This window comes from Dendrobates tinctorius, unplaced genomic scaffold (assembly GCF_039654945.1).
Source record: "Dendrobates tinctorius isolate UK_male_01 unplaced genomic scaffold, ASM3965494v1 ptg000028l, whole genome shotgun sequence".
Classification (NCBI taxonomy): Eukaryota; Metazoa; Chordata; class Amphibia; order Anura; family Dendrobatidae; genus Dendrobates; species Dendrobates tinctorius.
In genome coordinates, this window is record NW_027361696.1 from 75,528,737 (window position 1) to 75,543,516 (window position 14,780).

Consider the following 14,780-nt stretch of genomic DNA (forward strand, 5'->3'; position numbering starts at 1 on the left):
AAGATTATACGCCCCCCTGAGGTCAAGCTTAGTAAACCAGCAGGCACTCTTAACTCTGGAGAATAAATCAGACATCAGAGGTAACGGGTACTGATATTTAACTGTCATCTTGTTAAGGGAACGATAATCAATACACGGTTTTAATGAACCATCTTTCTTGGCCACAAAAAAAAAAAAACAGCACCTAAAGGTGACGAGGATGGTCTAATATGACCCTTCTCCAACGACTCCTTAATATAGGATCGCATAGCATCATGTTCGGGTACTGATAAGTTGAAAAGCCGACCCTTGGGAAATTTACACCCAGGCATCAACTCAATTGCACAGTCATAACTCCTATGAGGAGGCAAAGATGCAGACTTGCTCTCACTAAATACATCAGAAAAATCGGCTAGATAATCAGGAATATCATGAGACTGAGGAGAGGTGGAGAAAACAGGAGCGTCCCTAAGAACACACTGACAACCCCAACTCACCACAGACCCTGATTTCCAATCCAAAACTGTATTATGAGTTTGCAACCAAGGAAAACCCAGAACAAAAGTATCATGCAAATTATGCAGCACCAAAAATTTACAATTTTCTTGGTGGTCTGGGGCAACTCGCATTGTCACCTGGGTCCAAAACTGAGGTTTATTCTCCGCCAAAGGAGTAGCATCAATACCCCTCAAAGGAATAGGTGTCCGCAGAGGCGTCATGGAAAAACCACAACGTTTAGCAAAGTCCAAATCCATCAGATTCAACGCTGCTCCTGAATCCACAAAAGCCTTCGTGGAAAACGTGGATAAGGAGCAGATCAGTGTAATTGCCAAAAGAAACTTAGGTTGTACACTGTCCACAGCAAATGTGTGTGCAAAACGTTTCTCTCGTTTAGGGCAGACAGAAATAGCATGAGAGACGTCTCCACAGAAAAAACAGAGCTTACTACGCCTTCTAAACTCCTGACGTTGCGCCCTAGACAAAACCCAATCACATTGCATAGGTTCAGACGTTTGTTCAAAAGGTGGCAGCGCCTCCCATGTAGTTTTACGTTCACGTAAACGCCAATCAACTTGAATGGCTAATGACATAGAATCATCCAGACCAGAGGGAACAGGAAATCCCACCATAACATCTTTTACGGTCTCTGATAAACCCTTCCAAAAGAGAGCTGCCAATGCACAATCATTCCATGTAGTAAGGACCGCCCACTTTCGGAATTTTTGACAGTATAACTCTGCAGAATCCTGACCCTGGTTTAATGCCAACAGGGTTCTCTCAGCTTGAGCAACAGCATTTGGTTCATCATACAACAACCCCAAGGCTTGAAAAAATGCATCCACATTAGTCAGAATAGGATTTTCAGTTGTCAGAGAAAAAGCCCAATCCTGGGGATCGCAGCGCAGCAAGGAGATGACAATTTTAACCTGCTGCACAGAGCTCCCCGATGAGTTAGGTTTCAAAGCAAGAAATAATTTACAATTTTTCTTAAAATTCAGAAATTTAGACCGATCCCCAGAAAACACATCAGGAGTAGGGATCTTAGGTTCAGCAGCATGTGACTGAATGAGGTAGGTGGAAATTCCCTGTACTTCAGCAGCAAGTTGCTCCACACGATCAGACAATTGCTTAATCTCCATTAGGGAAAAAAAAAATCCTCCTACGGCCCCAGAGAAAAAGAGGAAAAAATATAAAAAAAAAATTCTGACACTTTTTTTTTAACAACTTTTTCCTGCTTTTGAGTACCCTAGAATCTGCGTTACGGCTGGTGATTCTGTTATGAATGGGTCACCGGAGAACTACATAAGCCTGAAGCAAGAAAAGGGGAAAACTAACTGCCCTAGAGCAGACCCCAAAGGAAAAACAGCCCCCACACATGTATTGACGGTGAAACAAGATGAAAGCACAAACACAGGCAGGAAAATAGGCTGAGCAAATGATGGGGCCCAAACTAACTAGAAAGGATAGGAAAGGAAAGACACTGTCTGCAATCTGCAAAAAAAACCTACAAAAATAATGTCCAACACTTCTGATAGCAAAATTAACCCTGAAGTCACTAGACTTCTCCCACTATATCAGCACTCTGAAATATTCTGAGACAGAGCAAAAAGAGGCCAAAAAGCAAATTAGCAAATACAGGTAAATAAGAGTGGAAATTCAGCACAGCCCCAGCCGGGGCTGGCTGACCACACAAAAAACTGAATAGACCAACAAAATCAAGTGAGAACATTAGCAGAAAAACTTAGCTTTAGATGACTGGAACAGAGCTGAAAACCAAGACCTGACAAGCCAGAAGGAATCACCAGCACCAGAATAGGGAGTCGGCTGTCTTAAATCCAGTCTGAGATTCCTGAGGTCCAATCGTCATCCTCATTATCAGGTGGCAGATCTCTACTGATTAAATCAGCCTCACTACCTCCTGTTACCACCAGAGGGAGCCTGGCAGGAGAACTCACAATTGGTGGACCAGAAAATGAACTCACAACAGCGACCCCTGGGCAGAGGTAAACGAGATATCCCACTTCTGACCTCCCTCCACCTTTGTAAATCCCACTGTAAATGATCGGGGGTCGCCGGCCACCTGCAGCTTTTGTAATGTACATCTGGCTTCTTAATTGGAGCCTGTTATCTACTGGCCAGCCACATATTGATTGTCCTGTCCTCTGTATGTATATATATTCTGAGACCGTGAGTAAAATGTTGTCACACTGGAAATACCTGGAGAAGCAGTGATCTTTTATATGTTCCTATGTTACAAAGCCTTTCGAGCCAGCGTCCTTCATCCTGAAGTGAGGAAAAGCAGAGTAGACCTCCTGAAACACGGGGTGTTAATGTAAGAGGTATTACAGCACAGAAGACCCCGTTACACTCTTGTTAACTCTTGCTCTGTGCCTTTATGTTACTGCATCTGTATACCTGCTTTACATTTTTTGTAGTCAGCAGGATGCAGTCTTCAGACACAGACGCAGCAGACCAATCCATCATGAGTGTCCTGAGGTCTAGCGTGCCGTTGGGGGCCATGCTCAGCAACGTCCCAAAATTCATGGGGAGTAATATAATGTTGTGGGACTGGACCGAGCGGGTGAAAAGCGTGTTGAGGATGTACCCCATGACCCCTGTTATGCAAGCTGAGATTGGTGTGATGGCCCTGGATGGTGAGTCTCCGTGCTCTCTTATGTTTCATTCCCCCCCCCCACAAGCGGGATAGTCTGGACAAAGTGATGCAGATCCTGTAAGAAATGCATGGGGATCCCACCAATGTTGGGGAATTATGGATTCGACTGTTTCACCGTGTCCAGAGGGAAGGGGAGTCTGTGACCCAGTATATTAATGCATTGCAGGAGGTGAATGTGCATATCACTAAAGGGATGATGCATGGGCTATAGGAGCGGGACCCCCTGATGTGATACTGAGGAATCAGTTTGTGGCGGGCCTCAGGGACCTCAGATAGCTGAGAGGTATGGGAATAGGTGCGGGGACTCGTGCTGTCGGTCCCTGCACCCACAACGCTGTGATCGGTCAGTCATTCTGACTGACCGATCACAGCATGATCGGACAGAAGATGCTGAAATTTCAGCATCTCCTGCCTGGTCAGTGCAGGAGCTCAGCGCTGCGGTTGCTGAGCTTCCTGCACTAACAGTCAGGTGCGGCGTCCGTGCTCGCCCCTGGCTGTTAACCCACTGATTGCTGCGATCGGGTGCCCTCTGCCTTCAGATCGGCATCCCCTTGATGTAATCGTGGGGCCCGATCTCTGCCATGATGACCCAGGGTTGTCATGACATCCCCCGGGTCATCCAGCTACGGAAAGCCTCCGAGACCATGGTCTCAGAAGCATTCAGCGTAGGCATAATACATTGCAATGCTGGAGCACTGAAATGTATTATACCATCAACCAAAGTAAAAAAAAAGTGAAAGTCCCATAAAGGGACTAGGTAAAATTTAAAAAAAAAAAAATATGTAAAAAAGATATTAAAAAATAATATAAAAAATCCCATAATAGACTTTTTATGTAAAAAAATAATATAAACAAAAACAGTACACATGTTTAGCATTGCCGCGTCTGTAAAAATCCCATCTATAAGTGTCACCCTTGTTAACCCCTTCAGTGAACGCTGTAAAAAAATACACAAAAAATTAGCAAATTATACTTTTTCCAAGAGGTATCATCATACCGCTTGGAAAAAGTGGAATAAAATGCAATCAAAAAAGCGAATAGTAACAAAAATAGTAACACTGAAAGCGCCATCTTGTCCCGTAAAAAACACGCCGCCATACAGCTCCATCAGCGGAAAAATAAAAAAGTTATAGCTCTCAGAATAAAGTGATGCAAAAATAATTATTTTTTCTATAAAAGTTATTATTGTGTAAAAACGCCAAAACATAAAAAGAACTATATAAATGAGGTATCGCTGTAATCGTAGCGACCCAAAGAATAAAGCTGCCTTACCAATTTTACCACACGCGGAACGGAAAAAAAAAAAAAAATAAAACAGTTCCTCAATTCCTGTTTTTTGCTGATTCTGCCTCCGCAAAAATCAGAATAGAAAGCGATCAAAAAACGTCAAGTGTCTGAAAACGGTACCAATAAAAACGTCAGCTCATCCCGCAAAAAACAAACTTGCACATGACTCTGTGGGCCGAAATATGGAAAAATTATAGCTCTCAAAATGTGGTGATGCAAAAACTTCTTACAAAAAAAGCGTCTTTTAGTGTGTGACAGAAGCTAAACATAAAAAATGGATATAAATCTGGTATCGCTGTAATCGCACCGACCCGAAGAATAACGTCGCCTAATCACTAATACTGCATGAGGAACAGCGTAAAAAATAAAACCAATTCTTCACCTTCTGCTGATTTGTTTATTCTGCCTCCCAAAGATCGCAGTAAGGCGATCACAGTATTTTACCCCCACATATGGGATATCAGCATACTCAGGTCAAATTGCACAACAACTTTGGAGGTCTAATTTCTACTGTTACCTTTGTGAAAATAAAAATTTGGGGGCAAAAAGATCATTTTTGTGGAAAAAAATAAGATTTTTTTATTTTCACGGCTCTACGTTATAAACTTCTTTGAAGCACTTGGGGGTTCAAAGTGCTCACTACACATCTAGATAAGCTCCTTGGGGGGTCTAGTTTCAAAAATAGGGTCACTTGTGGGGGGTTTCCACTGTTTAGGCACATCAGAGGCTCTGTAAATGCAACATGACGCCCACAGATCCTACCATCAAAGTCTGCATTCCAAAATGGCGCTCCTTCCCATCCAAGCTCTGCCATGCTCCGAAACAGTGGTTCCACCCCACATATGGAGTATCAGCCTACTGAGGACAAATTGCAAAGCAACTTTTGCGGTCCTATTTCTCCTGTTACCCTTGTGAAAATAAAAATTTGGGGCAAAAAGATCATTTTGTGGAAAAAAATATGATTTTTTAATTTTACGGCTCTACGTTATAAACTTCTGTGAAGCCCTTGGGGGTTCAAAGTGCTCAGCACACATCTAGATAAGTTCCTTGGGGGGGTCTAGTTTCCAAAATGGTGTCACTTGTGGGGGGTTTCCACTATTCAGGCACATCAGGGTCTCTCCAAACGTGACATGGCGTCCGATCTCAATTCCAGCCAATTTTGCATTGAAAAAGTCAAACGGTGCAACTTCCCTTCTGAGCTCTGCCATGCACTAAACAGTGATTTACTCACACATATGTGGTATCAATGTACTCAGAACAAATTGTACAATAACTTTTGGGGTCCTGTTACCCTTGGGAAAATAAAAATTGGGGATGAAAAGATCATTTTTGTGGAAAAAAATGTTTTTTTAATTTTACGGCTCTACGTTATAAACTTCTGTGAAGCCCTTGGGGGTTCAAAGTGCTCACCACACATTTAGATAAGTTTTTTGGGGTTCTAGTTTCCAAAATGGGGTCACTTGTGGGGGATTTCCACTGTTTAGGTACATCAGGGGCTCTCCAAACGCGACATGGCGTCCACTTTCGATTTCAGCCAATTTGACATTCAAAACCTCAATTGATGCTCCTTCCCTTCTGAGCACTGCTGTGTGCCTAAAGATTGGTCTTCCTGCACACATGAGGTATCGTTGTACTCAGGAGAAATTGCACAACAAATATTGTGGTTCATTTTCTCCTGATTCCATTGACAAAATAAAAAAATTGTGTCCGAGGTAAAATTTTAGGTAAAAAAGATAAATGTTCATTTTTTCCTTCCGCATTGCTTCAATTCTCGTGAGGTACTTAAAGGGTTAATAAACTTCTTGAATGTGGTTTTGAACACCTTGAGGGGTGCAGTTTTTAGGATGGTGTGACTTTTGGGTACTTTCTGTTATATTTACCCCTCAAAGTCACTTCAAATGTTATGTGGTCCCTTAAAAAAATGGTTTTGTAAATTTTGTTGGAAAAATGAGAAATCGCTTTTAACCTTTATAACGTCCTAACAAAAAAATTATGCTTCCAAAATTGGACTGATGTAAAGTGGACATGTGGGAAATGTTATTTATTAACTATTTTGTGTGACATCACTCTTTGATTTAAGGGTGCAAAAATTAAAAGTTTGAAAATTGCAAAATTTTCAACATTTTCACCATATTTCCGTTTTATTCATAAATAATCGCAAGTCATATTGAAGACATTTTTACCACTAACATGAAGTACAATATGTCACGAAAAAATATTCTCAGAATCAGTGGGATCCGTTGAAGCGTTCCAGAGTTATAACCACATAAAGTGACAGTGGTCCGATTTCAAAATTAGGGCCTGGTCATTAGCCTACAAAGTGGCTTGGTCCTTAAGGGGTTAAAGAGGCATAGGGGTGAAATTATATGGGACGACAGGTAGACACAGAGGATGGGTCACGGGTGGGCTTTCTGAGGATGGGTGTGATCAAGGTATGTTTCAATCAGGATGGAAGACACCAGTTTTAGTGAAAGTTTGAAGGGGTGGGTTATGCTTGTGATGAAGACTGTGGTAAAGTTTGGAATGAGGTTGGATGTTATAGTGTCAAGCTCACAGGTGGTGAGGCAAAGTATTCAGCTGAGATGAGAGGAGAGGGAGGGGGAACTGTTGGACGTAGGAAAGAATTGAAAGTACTGAATAACTGTTTAGAGTTGTGAGACAGGTATGATATGAGGGATGAGAAGTCGGTTTGTTTTGCTGCAGTCAGAATTTGTGCAGCATTTTTACAACTTCTGTTACTGGACGGGCAACTTCGCTCTCTTTCTTTGGCAGCCGTAGAACGGTATGCTTTGGAGATGAAAAGCAGAAAGAACATGTGCTCCAGTAGATGGCCTGCGCTGCATCAAGTGGCCTCTGCTCCTCTTCCTCCACCTTAACATCGCACACAGTACAGTCCTCAGTGGTGGCACCCCTATTAACCTTTTTTTCCCCCACATCACGACTCTTCAAGCGCCCAACTGACTGTTGGGAACCACTAATGGCTGAGTCTGCAGATCTCTTCACACATTGTTTGCCATGGGCATAGGAAGTGTACTGTAAAGATTCACAGAATTAAGAGGAGGAAATCATATGCACAGATGGCCAAATTGTTTTTCACTTTGATCCATGGCTGGACAAAGTTTTGTCCGAGCATAAACCAAACCCTCGTCAACAGACATTAACCCCGTTGCAACATTACACATGAACCTTGCATGGTTCGCATCCTCAACCTGATGGTACAACAATTCCTCCACCACTGTCCCAGCCTGGATGCACTGCTGCAGAAACCACTGTCGTGCTGAATTCCACCATTCCACTTCAGTTGCTATAGAGATCTTTCGGACTACTGGTTAACAGGTTGATATGAGATATGACCACACCGTGGAATTAAACTCTGCACTTGTTCCAGTGACTGTGGCAGCAGTGCTGTGACCTGGTACAGGATGACATTTTTCATAGCCTGGCACAACGAAGTATGGACGTGGTGCAATTCAAACTTGTGTACTGGATACAGAGGAAGGACCTCTGCACCTTTCTGTACACATTTTCTTAATGGCTACTAAGGTGGTTAACAGTGATAATGCCATCATCAGCATCCCTATTACTGTCATCTACATGCTGGAGCACACTTTAAATAGTGTGGATGAGCAGGTGGTGGTGGTGGTCCTGGAGGAAGTAGAGGAAGCAGAGGACGATACCTTTAGGGTTAACAATATCTATAAGTTCAGGTCTGTCATCTCACAGACATTTGCCATGGGAGGAACAAATGGAGAAGGACCATGAAAAGGACGAGAAGGAAGAGGTGATGGACGCACAACAGTTAGGAGATGAAAACGATAATGATTCCCTCTATGTTGTCCATGGTTGTCAGGAGGGGATGGAGGAAGAAAGCTTGAGTGTTATACCACCACCAACACACTGTGGATTTGGACCTCATGAAAGAGATTGACTCATGAGTGCCTTCTTACAGCACTATCTACAACATGATTGTTACAATGCTCAGATCGTCTCTATGTAGCTGAAATGCAGATTTGCTCTGATCGCCGACCACAGGGTGGCATTCACAGCAATCCAACATCAAAAACCATAGAGGTCTCATACAGAACAATTTTACGCCACTAAATGAAAAGGTTGGATATAGTGGGCTGTAACATGTTTATCAACAGAAAAAAATACATATTTTCATGTGCTTGAGGTCTGCAAACAGGTTCATATCACTGCCACAACATGACAATGTGGGATACGGCGGGCTTTATCACATTCTGCAACAGAAAATATTATAATTTTTTTTTAATGTACCTTAGGTCTGCAGACAGTTTCATATCACCACAGCACTAAATGACAAGGTGGAATACAGCAGACTGTTTCATATTTAGCTAATGAAAAAATATTAATTAGAATGCTATACTCGTGCATGGAGCACAATAAAAGCAGTGCACAACACACTTGTGTCCTGCTGGCTTTGTCTGTAGACCTCAGAAATGGCCCAAAAAATGCTGGAAGGTAAATTTAACAGCCACACTGGACACTAGCTAGCTACACTATCTGACTGATATACAACAACCTAGCTAACTAGCAAAAATGTGGGATACAGTAAGCTTTTTCCCATTTAGCTAGTGAAAAAATATTAATTAGAATGCTATACTTGTGCATGGAGCACAATAGAAGCAGTGACCTGCTGGCTTTCTTTGTGGACCTCAGTAATGGCCAAAAATGAAAATAAAAGAGCTGGAAGGTAAATTCTAACAGCCATACTGGACACCAGCTAGCGACGCTAACTAACCAAAATCTTGCGGTTAACAGTGGCAGCGTCAGGAGCAGTCTCTCTGCGCCGTTACAGTGTCAAAATGGCCCTAAAACAAGATGTCCGCTATTTATATGGAGAGGGACATGTGATTTCAGCAGACAATGACACAAGCTGTTGTGTCAGGACATTGGGTGTTTCCTGTGCCCTGATTGGCGAGCCACAATGTGCAAACATAAATTTAGAGAAAAAAAAGACTGGCTACAAGAACACCGTGCCTGTGAGCTGTGCAAACCCCCTCCCTTCACCAAACACATGCCAAACACTCATGATACACCACCATTATCATTGCTAAAGTGCTGAAAATACTTTTGTGGCAAGGTAAATATTTTCCCGCACTTTTTACAGAATGTTACCGATTTTTCCTGATTTTATAAAATTTTTCTAGTGTTTCCAATCACGAATCCTAATGTGTCATATTCGTGCAGAGTTTATTTTTGGCGATTGTTTTCAGAACAAATTCGCTCATCACTAGTTATCATTAGATCTCACATAAAACTAATCAAAAGGTATCAAATAAATAGATTGCTTGTCATAAAAGAGACAGACTTTACTAGAATTCCGGAGTAAAACTGTTTAAAATGTGACAAATTACGCTAGTACTGACAACTTTTTTTTTAACCTTAGCAGGAAGGAGGCAAGGTCAAGCACTGTTGATACGATGATCGTAATTTACAAAAGCCGTGAACATGTTGGATCCAAGTCTATTAATGAATTTGGAGCATTTTACTCCTGCGCACCCTTGATCAAGGCTATAATATAAAATTAGTTTTGATGAATCAAGGGCCAATGATGACAAGCAGAGACTTCATCTAACTTGATTTATCCCAATAAAATTCTTAGTTTTCGTTAAGAAAAGCAAGTGAGAAAAACTGAACCAAAACTACAAAGGGTAAAGTGTGCATTAACCTTTACAGGGGAAAACAAATTGTGTACTGAGGTAGAGCAGGAACAATGCCACCATGATCATAGCAGCTTCTCTCCAGTGACAGAATATAGATGTTGTAAAAGGTGGTGGTGTGGTGAAATGTTATCATGTTGTCCTCTCATTAAGTGCTGTATGTTGTACCTTTCCATCCAGCAGCTTTCAATCCACCTGGACATGGTCTTACGAAATGTCGGTAGATCTACCAGGTTATTCTGACCTTCTGGGTCCAACAGGTTACTCAGGGATTGAAGGCGGTTTTCATCCCGGCCGGGGTCTGTCACACTCTTCAAATAATCAATGATCTGGAAAGCTGGCACCATCCCTTTAGATAAAGAGACTCACTGCATAAGTACACGGCATAGTCTTTCAATTATTAGTCATTGATTCTGTACTCCTACCTAGAGGAGAATAAAGGAAACCTATCATTCAGAGTCATTGTATCTATGTTTGAGGCTGAGGGTGCCGTACTGCTAAGTTCCTTTGATGCCTTATGACCCTGTCTATCCTTCTGTAGGTGCAAGTCAGTGCTCACCCCCTTAACAATTTATGTAGTGGTAATTATGTACAAGTATGCAAATGCAAACACTGATATTGGATAATGGATGGGGAAGATAAAAGTAAATAACAGAAGAGCTCTTTATTCAGGGTGGCAAAACCCAGCACCATAGCCTGGAGACGAATTTCATCTTGAGTACACGACCCTCTCAAATATATATTTACAGCTGTAAGCTAGAGGTGCAAATTCAAAAACATACTTGGGCTTTAATGGATCCAAAAATGATGGCCTATGGTTAGGATAGTCCATTGATATCAGATTGTTAGGGACCCAACTCACACGCACACGCCATTGTGGCGATTCATGGAGTCACTAAAGGTAAATAATGACTTATACACCTGCTATGAGCAGGCATAGATATGTGTAGTTGTTGAAAAAAAAGCCTATCAGATCGATAGCTCAAGCATTTTCCTATCCACTTCTCTATAGGAAAAAATATGAAAAAAGTATAAAAAAGAACACATCATGGAAAAGTGCTGAAACAAATGTTTTGACATTTTTAGCTTTATTAGTAAGGGCATTTTCTGATAGTATAAAAATAAAAAACTTTGCAAAAAAAATCATTGAAAGAAGCTTAGGGTTGAATCTCATGCTGCAGATTATGAATGGGGTTGTGTCATTTTAATTTGTAGAGTTGCAGAACTTTACACAACAAATTCTGTAATAATTATCCAAGATGGTATTATCCAAAATGGTAGAGATCAGCGAATCATCATAAGTAAAGTGTGATGCACACACAATATTGCACCAGAAAGGCAAATTAAAAGGAACAATTCACATCGGATAAGGCTATTAACCTGCAGATATGGTTGGTGGTAATCTGCAGGCTAATAGCATTAAGGCCCCGTCACACTAAGCGACTTACCAGCGATCCCGACACCGATATGAAGGTGTCAGGATCGCTAGTAAGTCGCTATGTGATCGCTGGTGAGCTGTCACACAGACAGCTTCACCAGCGATCAGCACAGCGATGCCGAGCGCCTGGCATCGCTGGCTATCGCTGTAGAAAATAGATTCAAAATAAAAAATATAGTTATTCTCACCTTCCGACGTCCCGTTCAGCCATCCTGCCTCTCTCCACGCTCCGATCCCAGTGAGCCTTTGCACGAATGACCGCGAGATGTCACGGTCTCGAGGGATAACAAAGTCTCGCGGTCATTCATGCAAAGGATCACTGGGACCGGAAATATTTTTTATTTTTTTTATTATTTTTTTACACCTGATCGCTGGTCTCCCGCCTGTCACACACAGCGATGCGTGCTGGCCAGCGGGAGAACAGCGACCAAAGAAATGTCTAGAGGTTTCTTGCAGCGATCAGCGATACCGGCAGGGGGGCCGCTCGCTGATCGCTGTCACACACAGCGATCTCGCTGGTGAGATCGCTGTTACGTCACAAAAGTTGTGACTCAGCAGCGATCTCGCTACCGAGATCGCTTAGTGAGACGGGGCCTTTAGAAAGGTGTCCAGCTGCCAAACTGAAAGTGTGGCCACCGGGAGAAAATGACTTTTATTGCTCTCAGGAGCCGCCGGGTTTCAGTCATACAGGCATGGCGACGTGGCTGCAGTCACCTCTCACAGCATTGAATGCGGCAGCTGTAAGTGCTCCCCAACATTCAGAATGACAGCCAACTGTGCACTGATACACTGCAGAACGAGCTGTCAGTCAAAGTGCCAGGTTGTGCTTACCGCCGCGCCTCCCGACTCACCTCTGACTTTAAGTCGTCGGCTCTTGGGATAATCCAGTCAAAATACGAAAAAAAAATCCTTTACCCTGAACAAATTCCAAGAAAGCGTTTTATTGTTTTTTTTGGTAGTATTACATGTAGGGAAAAACATACAAAAAGTTTACCAAGATAGGGTTACCACAAAGGGTCCAAATGTGACGTCAAAGAATATGGCCTCCAAAGCTGAAAAATGTTAAATGCGACTCGCCTTTCAGTGTCTATCATATTTCTTTTACAATTACTAATATTATTATATTTATTATATAATGATTTATTTATCTTCTTTTACAGAGCAGAGAATGATGGAAAGTCAAGAAACTTGTCCCTTATGCAGCAATGAAGTAGAAGATGACGGAGAAAGAGTGGTGATTGGTGCGAAAGGAGCTGAAGGGATCAATAAAGCCAGTATTGAGAGGGGCGTTAGCACTGTGGTAGCTGCTGGAGCAGTGGTGCACAAGAGATGTCGTATGAACTACATAAACAAGAAGCAAATAGACTTGCATAAGAAATCTACTTCCGTTCATCGTTCACCTGCTAAGAGAGGTACACGGGTGTCTACTAGATCCTATGATAGCACGACGCAGTGTTCGTTCTGTGGACATGAAGAGGTGAAGACAAGATCTAGTAGTGATTTTGATGACTATAGCTTTGTTAAAACAGATGGATTTGTAAGGTCCATCTTGTCACATTGCAAACAGCGTAATGATGACTGGGAAATCACCATTCAAGGGAGAATCGCGTACTTTGGGAAGGACTTACATGCTGCAGACTGTCTGTATCATCATTCATGTGACATTAACTTTCGGACAAATTACGGAATTCCTATGCGTCATGGTGGTGGATCTACTACAAAGAAACCGCGGAAGGTAGGGAGGCCGATGAACATGGACCAAGAGCAAGCGTTCTTGAGAATGTGTGCATTTCTCAAGGACAACGATGAAGAGCAACTGACTGTCACAGATCTTGCAAAGAAAATGACGGAGTATCTTGTAGAAGGAGACAGTGCTGCCTATAGTAATAAATGGCTGAGGTATAGGCTGGAGGAGAGGTATGGCGATTCGCTATTCATAGCAGAGTGTGAAGGGTTGCCTAACATTGTAACGTTCCATGAAAAGACCAGAGTAATCCTGAGGGACTATTTCCGTAGTCAGGAAACGGATGAAGAAGCCCAGAAGAGAGCCATCATAGAGACTGCGACCAAACTAATCAAGAGCGATATCAAGTCTAAGATCCCATCTTCAACCGATGAATATCCGAAGACTTCTTCGCTTGAATGTCAGTCTGCCTTAGATTATCTCACCCTGAGTTTGCTTTGCTTGCTTGAAACCCTCTTCGTTGGAAAGGACATTCACAGGAAGGTCGCAAGCATTGGACAATCAGTTGTTCAGGCTCTATGTCCCAGGGCTGTAGTAGCTCCATTGCAGCTTGGGTTAGCAGTCCAGCTCCATCATCATTTCAGGTCTCGATTTCTTGTAGACAGTCTCTCAGCCATGGGATATTGTTCATCATATTCGGAAGTTCAGCGATTAGGCTACTTTCACACATCAGGTTTTCGGCGTCAGGCGCAATCCGGCGTCGTGCCGAATGCCGGATCCAGCAAATGTTTTGTAAAACCTGAAGTGCCGGATCCGGTTTTCTGCCGGATCCGTCTTGTTCTTGACAGACAAAACCGGATCCGTCTCATCCGGTTCATCCGTTTTTCTATCAGTTTTTCTATCCGTTTTTCGACGGATTACGCCGGATCCGGTTTTTAAAATTGACCCTTGTGGCCTTCCGAACGGGATTGGCTACTGGAAAACTAGATATAGCATGTTCCTACAGCCCTTCTTTGACAGGTTGTAGAGAAGAAAGTGCAGGTTGGAGAGAAGAGCAAGTTACTGGCGAAGATGGATGTTGTCATTGGAAATATTACCACTAGAAGTTCTGTGACGGTTTCAGGGACAATTTTCCACTATACTTTATGTCACCTCAAGGCAGAGTACACTGGGATGACAGAGTGTGAAAGATTTGTGCCCTAAACTTGTGTACCTTCTGGACCAACAGTATATACCTTTGCCAACCAAAGTTGGCTATCTTGTCATGGTCTTACTATTTTTACCTTTAGGCCACAGGTGTGTACCTGGTTGTGTTTTATGCAAAGTATTTCACCTTTTAACAAAAGTTGTGTACATTGGTAGGAAATCACCAACAATAAACACAACTTTTTAGGTGAAATACTTTGCTTCAAACACAACCAGGAACACAACTGTGGCAAAAAGCTAAAATTTACCCACAGTTATATATCTGGTTTTGAATACCTTTTTACCTTTGAAATACCCTGTATTTAACCTTTTTTTAAAACATAGTTC